Here is an 8842-nt window from a genome sequence, read left to right as displayed (position 1 = left end):
GATCTGTTTCTTGTGTTGGCTGGCTCAAAGGATCACAAAGTGTGACACTGTCACCAACAGTCCCCAGTGTGTTTATTTTTTCCTGACAAATACTATAAATTTCCTTCTTGTAGTGAACATTGTTTATGCAGCTGTGATTTCTTAAGTGAAAACGGACTTTCTACCTCAATGTATCTTTGTTTTAAAGACACTTAAAGAGAACTCTCTCCTGGCATTTGGGGAGGACTTTTCAAGTAAGACCGTCTAATTAGGACCAATCACTGTGCATTAGATCCACGAGAAAGAAAGAAAGAAAGAAAGAAAAAGAAAGAAAGAAAGAAAGAAAGAAAGAAAGAAAGAAAGAGAAAGAAAGAAAGAAAGAAAGAAAGAAAGAAAGAAAAGAAAGAAAGAAAGAAAGAAAGAAAGAAAGAAAGAAAGAAAGAAAGAAAGAAAGAAAGAAAGAAAGAAAGAAAGAAAGAAAGAAAGAAAGAAAGAAAGAAAGAAAGAAGAAAGAAAGAAAGAGAAAGAAAGAAAGAAAGAAAGAAAGAGAAAGAAAGAAAGAAAGAAAGAAAGAGAAAGAAAGAAAGAAAGAAAGAAAGAAAGAAAGAAAGAAAGAAAGAAAGAAAGAAAGAAAGAAAGAAAGAAAGAAAGAAAGAAAGAAAGAAAGAAAGAAGAAAAAACTTGGCCTCGTTAAGTGTTTCCATCTTGGGTTACAGACCTCATCTAAAGCGGCTTCTCCCTGGGCCTGCATAGTCTTTGCTGTGGAGACTGAAGGTAAGAGCCAATGCTGGCTGGCTGACAGAGATCTAGAACAAACCCACAGGAAATCTCAGCCCCACTCCTCTGAGACCAGCTGAGATTATTTTACTTCATTTAACTAACCAGATGATAGGTTGACTGATGGGGTCATTATGTCCAGTGCAAGTAATTTTAGAATGAAAATTATGCAACAGGATAGACCACAGCTCAATTTTTATCACCCCAAATGCATGCAATGTCCCTAATGTGATTGCCTTTGGGCCAAGACTGAAAGAAATGTTCAGTCTCAAGGTGCCTATATTTTCTGAAATAGATTGAGTGAAACCTCTCTTTTTTTTTTTCAACCTAAACACATGCAAGTGGATTTCTTAGGTTTTACTTTTAAAATATCAGATACAAGATAAAAACTGCAGTGATTAATATCCCCTATGGGGCTAGTGGCTGGTGAGGAAAAGTCACCAAGCTTTATCCATCTGTCAAGTTGTTACTATCATTTTCATCCTTGGGTCAGTCAAATAGGTAGGTAAGCTTCTTGACATGCGGAATTGCCTGGGAAACTGGAAATTGATCTTAGTTTTTTACAATGTCCTCACAGAAAGGACATTTTGCTTAAGTGCCTTCTAATTTAAAATGCACCTCCAGATACCATAGTTGTTTCTCTTTGTGGCTTTTTTATTTCCCTTGTTATTCCCTTTGACCTTTCTTTCTTTTCTTTTCTTTCCTTCCTTCCTTCCTTCCTTCCTTCCTTCCTTCCTTCCTTCCTTCTTTCTTTCCTTCTTCCTTTCTTTCTTTTTTGTTCTGAAATGAAGAAAGAATTTTAATTTCATGATCTGATAGAAAAGCTCAGTTTGCAAAGAATATCAGCAATTTCTCATTTGAATACCTTATTCTATTCCCAGTTGCTAGACCTTAACTTTTGCCTCCTAAACCTGATTTACAAGTCAGTCCTCCTCTTCATTCCTACCCATCCCAAATTGACTCCCCTTCCTGGAGTTCTTATCTCATCTTTTGGCATCACTACCTACCCATTAGTAAGACCTTGTAGCTGGAGGCTTGCCTTTCCACCCCTTCACTCTGCACATGGATATTGGGTGCCTACTATGTGCCAGACCCTGCTCTGGGTACTGGAGATACAGTTGTATACAAGAGAGATGTGGACCTCTGTTCTCATAGCAATTACATTCAAGTTACATTTCCTCCAGAAATAGTCTCACCTTTCGTGGACCCCCCCCCACAACCTCATATAAATGTATATATTTAAATATAAAATGGTTATATCATAAAAAGTACTTTAAAATTAAGGAGAAAAAAAAATCTACATATATCTAGGACAAAGACATTTAGGACACTGGAATCTCTCTCCAGTGACCAAAAACTAACCAACCAACCAAAGAAGCAAACAAAAACAATTTCTTGGAATATCATCCGAGGACTTCTAATTTTAAGATACAGAGTGAAGTGAGCATTTTCTCATTCATGTCTCAGAAAAACCATCCAAAAGCAGAAAGGAAAACAAGAAAACCGGTATTGCAAAGGCCATCCTTTATAGATCTAGGAAACGACAGAGACCTCCAAACAAAAAATAAAATAAAAGACTTGCAAAATCAGTGAAGGTCAACCCATTTATCTTAAACCCAGCAAGCTCCAGAGTGAGGCTGTCCACGGACGCGAAGCACAGAAAGAGATGTAAGAGTCGTAAGTGACACATATTGAAATGTAAACCCAGCTTTTTACAACAGGGGCCAGCACACGTTTTCTTAAACAGCCCAATAGTAAATATTTTAGGCTTTGTAGACATATGGTCTCTGTCTCAACTACTTGCCTCTGCTGCTGTCGAGCTCGAGCAGCCATAGACAGCACGGGAACACATGGGCATGGCTGTGTTTCAACAAAACTTTATAAAACAGGGAGCTGACCTGTGGGCTGTCGTTTGCTGACTCTTGTTTTATAGTAGCAAGAGTACAGCAGCGTGAGCAAGAGCTCCTCTGGTCTGGATCTCAAGCTGGTGAGGTTTCTAGAAAAAAAGGAGAAGAGACGAAACTGAATGAAAAGTTGTACAAAAAAACCATGCTTGCTGAAAGCTGTCGATTGGTGTGCCAGTGAGGAGGAATGTGACTTTGCTTTACGAATGGCCCAAATCTGCTGCTATCAATTGGGTGGACAAAGTTAAAGGCTAAAATAACCCACTTTCTCATAAGAAAAACTCTTGCTAGTTGGAACATGGTCCACATGTCTCTCTCTCTCTCACAGAAGCCTTTTGAAAATAGTGGATTTGGAAAAATTTGCCTTATTCTAATGCGATTAATCAAAAAGGAATCAACTCAGGGTCTATAAAAAGATAATAAGAGAAGAAAAAAGGCAGGAAAAAAAGGAAAACTAAACGATGACCAAGAAATATTTGCCAGAAAAATGTCTAATGAGAGTGATGAAAATGGTGGCCAAATATATTCCTAAATTTTTAAAACCAAGTGAGTAATCATCTATATTCAATTTCACAGGAAACAATGACAAAGCAACAGAAGTAGATTATACATATACTGGCAGAATTAAAGGAAGATATGAAAAAAAAATCACAGAATGCTGGTCAAGTGCAGCTTGGAAGCTGCACAAAGGATGGGCACTGATGAAAGACAGCTAGAAATGTGGAAGACAGGATCAGAAAAAAAGTATAAAAAATCAACACATGAGAAGTTAAAGGGATGATGTGATAGATACGGAATACATACAAAATAAATTAAACATATACATAATTGATGTCCCTAAAGAAGAAAACTGAAATAATAGACACCATTCTAAGGAATATTACACAAAAATAATCAATACAAAACATTATTAAACAAGACCTGGTAGCTCATTAGAAAACTAACACACCATGACCAAGTGTGACTTATTCCAGGGATGCAAGGATGGTTCAATAGTAGGAAAGCTATTAATTTATTTTCACTATACTAAAAGATCAAAAGTCATTTTCCTAGATGCTGAGAGGCATTTGATAAAATCAACATCTATTCTTCTTTAAAAAAATAAAAACAACCTATCAATAAAATGGCAGTTGATACTTCCTTAACATAATTAAATACATTTATCTGAATCCCAAACTTAGCATCATGTTAAGTGGGGAACCTCAAAACTATTCATATTAAAATCAGGAACAGGACAAGGATGTCTATTATCACTACTACTAGTAAACACTGACCTGGAGATCCTGGCCAATTCAGTTATATAAAAGAAAGAAACAAAATGTATATAATTTAGAAAAGAAAAAGACAATAATACTTGTTTGTAGATTAGAAGATTTAATATTGAATTACAATTGAAATCCAACTGAAAAAATATTAACAAAAAATAGTGGAATGTATTTAGGCCCTTGATGATAAAATTAATATATAAAATCATCTTTCATATATTAAAAAAAGTATTAATAGAAGAAAAACCTTCATTTTTAATAACAATATGACTAGAAAATAGAAATAAATTTATCAGATGTGGAAGATCTATATGAAGAATTTTTTTTCTAAGACTTTATTTATTTGAGAGAGAGTGAGAGAGCGAGAAGCAGAGGGAGAAGCAGGCTCCCCACTGAGCAGGGAGCCCGATCTGGGGCTTGATCCCAGGACTTCGGGATCATGACCTGAGCTGAAGGCAGCCGCTTAACTGACTGAGTCACCCAGGCGCCCTATGTGAAAGAAATTTTTACAATGCTACTCATGGACACAAAAAAGCACCGGCATAAATGTAAAGATATATGATATTCTTGGCAAGGGAAACTCAATAGCATACAGCTTTCATTTCTCTCCAAATTAATGTAAACATTTAATACAGTTACTATAACAATGGAATTTGAAATCTCTATATGGTTCTAAAGTTCATGTAGAAAAATAAACAAGCAAGAATAACCAGGAAAATTCAGAAAAAAATATGTAGTACTAGCCCTACCACATGTTAAGATATATAGGATGTAATAAGGGTGACATTTTATTTATTCTGACTCAGTTATTCTGTTGGGTTGCCTTCTGGACAAAAGTAATACTGGATTCTAACCTCACACCTTGCATCAAAATAATTTTCTGATGAATCAAAGATTTATATGTAAATAACAAAAATATAAAAATATTAGGACACTCCATGGGCAACTTACAAAAGGACTATAGCGGAGAAGATCTTTTGAAGTATATCACAAACTCAGAAGCCATACAAAAAAGACTAATAAATCTGACAACATAAAAATATAACTCAGCAAAACTTTGCAACTCATAGCTAACACTGTCCAATTAAGATATAATGCAAGATACTTTTGTGATTCTAAATTTTCTAGTAGCTATGTCAAAAAAGTAAAAAGAAATCTATCTATGACAAATGGACGTTTTTAAAAAATTTCTGGTTAAAATTCACCTCAACATAGGAGTTTTAAGGCAACATCCTGTTCCAAATGCAGGTCTTAAACCAAATAACACAGGTTTACTCCCAGAGAGTTACATTTTTTGGCTCTGGTTTTTTTCAATAGTCAGGAACAGCTGTTTTATTGTTTACTTAGATCTTTCTGTTCAGTGGGACCAAATGGCAGTTATTTCCAAGTCAGAATCTCCTCCACCAATTGCTCCCTTCATCTTATTGTAAGCTCTTGAGTGGGGAGGCCGCAGCTAGGCTTCCACTATAATCAGCAAGCACCCAAATTTCTGAAGGCCTGTTCTGGATTTGAAGGGCATACAGTAAATATTTCTTGACATATTTCCTGACATATTTCCAGGAAAGACAATAAGCTTGCACTTTTTTCAGGGGGCAGAGGCCCCCTTGCTGACTTTGACCTTCCATGTTTCCAGAAAACTCTGGCTGGTTCCAAACCCTGGCTCGTTCCCATGAGGAGAATCACAACACATCCATGGTGGCACTGATCCAAGAGAACCTTCCTTGCCTACCTCCTAGACAATAAAGGCATCTGCAACATTGCATCTAGCACAGCTTGTGTTTGCAGGTGAGGTTATTACACCAAGTGAAAATGGGGTTACAACTGCCAATTTGAGTTTAAGGTATTTAAAGGAAAAAAAAAACATCGATTGGCAATTGAGTAGACACTGATAACCACCATGGAAACAGATTGGCCTAGATTTCTCAGATCACTGTGAATTCAACCTTGAGCAACCAAACCTGGTGTAGGCAAAATGGTGGCACATCCTGTTTTGGTTTTGGCAACATGGGGGGCCCAAAGCACTCCAAGGTTTGTGGTCCCATAGCTCAACATCGTCGGACCAGAGTTTTTCAGAATCTGCATATATATTCCGGGGAGGTAGATTTATAATCATTTTAATTTTCAATCCACGGTGAAACTCTAGCTTCTTCCCGCACTATGCTGGTGGGCTCCCTGTTCATCCAGCGAAAGAAAATGTGCAAAGTCTGGAGAAAGGGATTAAGGATTTCTATGCCAGCCAGTGGAGGTCAGTGTTGAGTCACCGATCTCTTGTGTTAAATAGATGCTGAAGTTACTAAGGTAGACAGGTTTTTGCACATAAAACAGAGAGAAAGGACACTCAAAGATGAAAAGTGTGGGCCTGTGACACTCTGCAAAGGGCACACAGCAGCTCCATGCTGCTGCAGGGTGGCCGCCGGGAGTAGCTGAGGATATTTGGGGCAACCTCATGGAGGGTGCTGCATAGTGAGAAGGTAGATGGAGGACCGACCCTGTTTACATGCAGCTCTAGCTACTGAGAGTGGGCCCTGTCTTTTCGACTATTTCCCCACATTCCTCTCTGCTGGGATCCAAAGGGAGCATGCTGGTCTCCTTATTATCTATGTGAGTTTTTAAAAGTGAGGAGAGGCTGAACGTGACTCCCAAGAATAAAGGTAACTTCTTGCCGGCAAAAATTTCGCAGGGTCACAATCCTTCTTTCCGTGAAGTTTAAAAGCCTCCTCAAATGATCATTCCAAATGGAGAGCCCAACCCCATCGCTGGCTTGCTAGTGGTCACTCTCTGGGTGGGCCGGCCTTATTTACTTCTGGATACCGCACCCGTGGGAAAATTTAAAGGATGAGGGAGGAGCCTGGGACCTTATGCTACCAAACTACCCCGCTGACATCAGGAGGACGTGGTGAGGAGACAGAAAACTCCAAGGGACTGTTGACAGCTCTCACCTCTTCTCCTTAGGACCACAGTTTTCTCTCCATAATTTGGGGGTCTGATGTATAGAGAACTCGTGGAGCATTTGCCCAAATCAACTACTCGAGCTCTCTTGGAGTTTCACTGGGCACTGTTCTTTTGGTCTTCATTACTGAAGTGATTTGGCTGAAGCGGGGGGGGTGGGGGGGGGGTGGGGGGGTGGGGGGGGTGGGGGGGGCTGGGCAGGGTACGGGAAAGCCCCACGTTGTATGGTTTTAACATCCTGGTTGATAGCGGTTACATTTTCAGATGCTAAGGCTCTTCATCAAAGGGCAGCTAAGGAGGATGGAGGGCAGCTCTGTGTGTGCTCATGCCTTGGGGTGTAGGTAGCAATTAGTCACTTAACATAGTACTTAACAAAATGCTCTTTATTCCTCAGAGCCTGTGATTCCCATTCAAAGCTCTGATAAGCAAAAGGCATTGCTCGAAATAGAAGGGAAAGGAGTGCTTTCTTCATTTCTGAGTCTGGTGTTCTTTTTCTACATTTTGGTGTTTACTTTTGGAAGATTTTCAGTTTCTGTTCTACATACAGTCGGCCAGGGCTGAGCCCGAGATACTTCTCTTCTGACACAAGTACTCCGCGCTTTTCTTACCAGAAAGTGCCTCTGTTCTTTCCATACCACAGCCTCTCCTGCTTCGATGCCTTAGCTCACACTCCTTTCCGTGTGTCACCTCCTATCCTGTGTTCTCCATGATTTGCCGCCTCCAAGACAAGTACCTTCCCTGAATGGTGACATTCTGTCCATTCTTCAAACCTAGCTCCAACGTCACCTCCGGCATAAAGCCTCCAGCGCCCCCAGCCAATCCTCTCTTCCGCAGGCGGAATGAATCATTCCCTTCTCCATCCCCCAAGAGGGTTACACTCATTTTGGTGGTGTTTACGCACATAGGTGTAGACTTCAAATGGTTAAGTAACAACACTTTAGCAATGCAGGAGAGAGATCAGCACCCCCCCCCCCCCCCCACATTACTGCCCTTGGGGATGGAAGACAGTGTAATGCTAGCAGTCATCACGGAGTAAATGACTCCAAATGAGTGAAGGAAAGAGGAGACCTTTTTAAGTCGTTTCTTTCTTTCTCTCTCTCTCTCTCTCTCTTTTTTTTTAAGATTTTACTTATTCATTTGAGATACAGAGATACAGAGAGAGAGAGAGACCATGAGCAGGCGGAGAGACAGAGGGAGAGGGAGAAGCAGGCTCCCCGCTGAGCAGCGAGCCAGATGTGGGGCTCCATCCCAGTACCCCATGATCATGACCTTAGCTGAAGGCAGAGCTGCTCAGGCACCCTCTAAGTCGTTTCTAAACAGAAAAATCTTCAACTGCTATCCCCAAGTCAGAGGGGCCGAGGATGCCACTTTCCCTGTAACAGTGCAGAGAGATAAGACATTGTAGCAATCATTTCATAGAATCTGTTTTAGAAGCCACTCCAGCCTCCTCCAGTTTCTGCATTGGCCCATACCTGTGCAGGATAAACTAGGAATGGAATTAGCTAAGTGCTATAGAAATGTGGGTGTTAAAGAATCTGTTTCGAGCCTATACTGGAACGTCAGAACTTTGTACTTATGGCAGGCAGGCAGGATTTTCTGTAGTTAAAACCACTCTGCCTGGTTAAGCTCGGGCATGGACCAAAGCAGAACAGAGAACAGCCATCAGCAAAGAAGGCAAAACAGTAAAGCCAAATACAAGAATGCAGGCTGGGACAAGGCAAAGGTGTCATTTGTGATGCAGATTTTATCAATGCATTGGTGATGAGGGGCATTCAGTGAATCCACATGGCAGTTGTCTCTGTGCTGTTTGGAGGCTGCAGTATGTGTATGCGGGCACTAGCTTATAGTAGAATTATATTGTTACAGCTTGGCCTCTTTGCTGCTGAACCCCCAATCACACAAAGCTCACTGTTGCTTGTGGGTTACTGGTCTGGGGAAAGGAAGTGTTAACCAAAAGCAGAGAAAGGA

Source organism: Zalophus californianus, chromosome 3, assembly GCF_009762305.2.
Source record: "Zalophus californianus isolate mZalCal1 chromosome 3, mZalCal1.pri.v2, whole genome shotgun sequence".
NCBI classification, from domain to species: domain Eukaryota; kingdom Metazoa; phylum Chordata; class Mammalia; order Carnivora; family Otariidae; genus Zalophus; species Zalophus californianus.
This window is presented reverse-complemented; position numbering follows the sequence as displayed.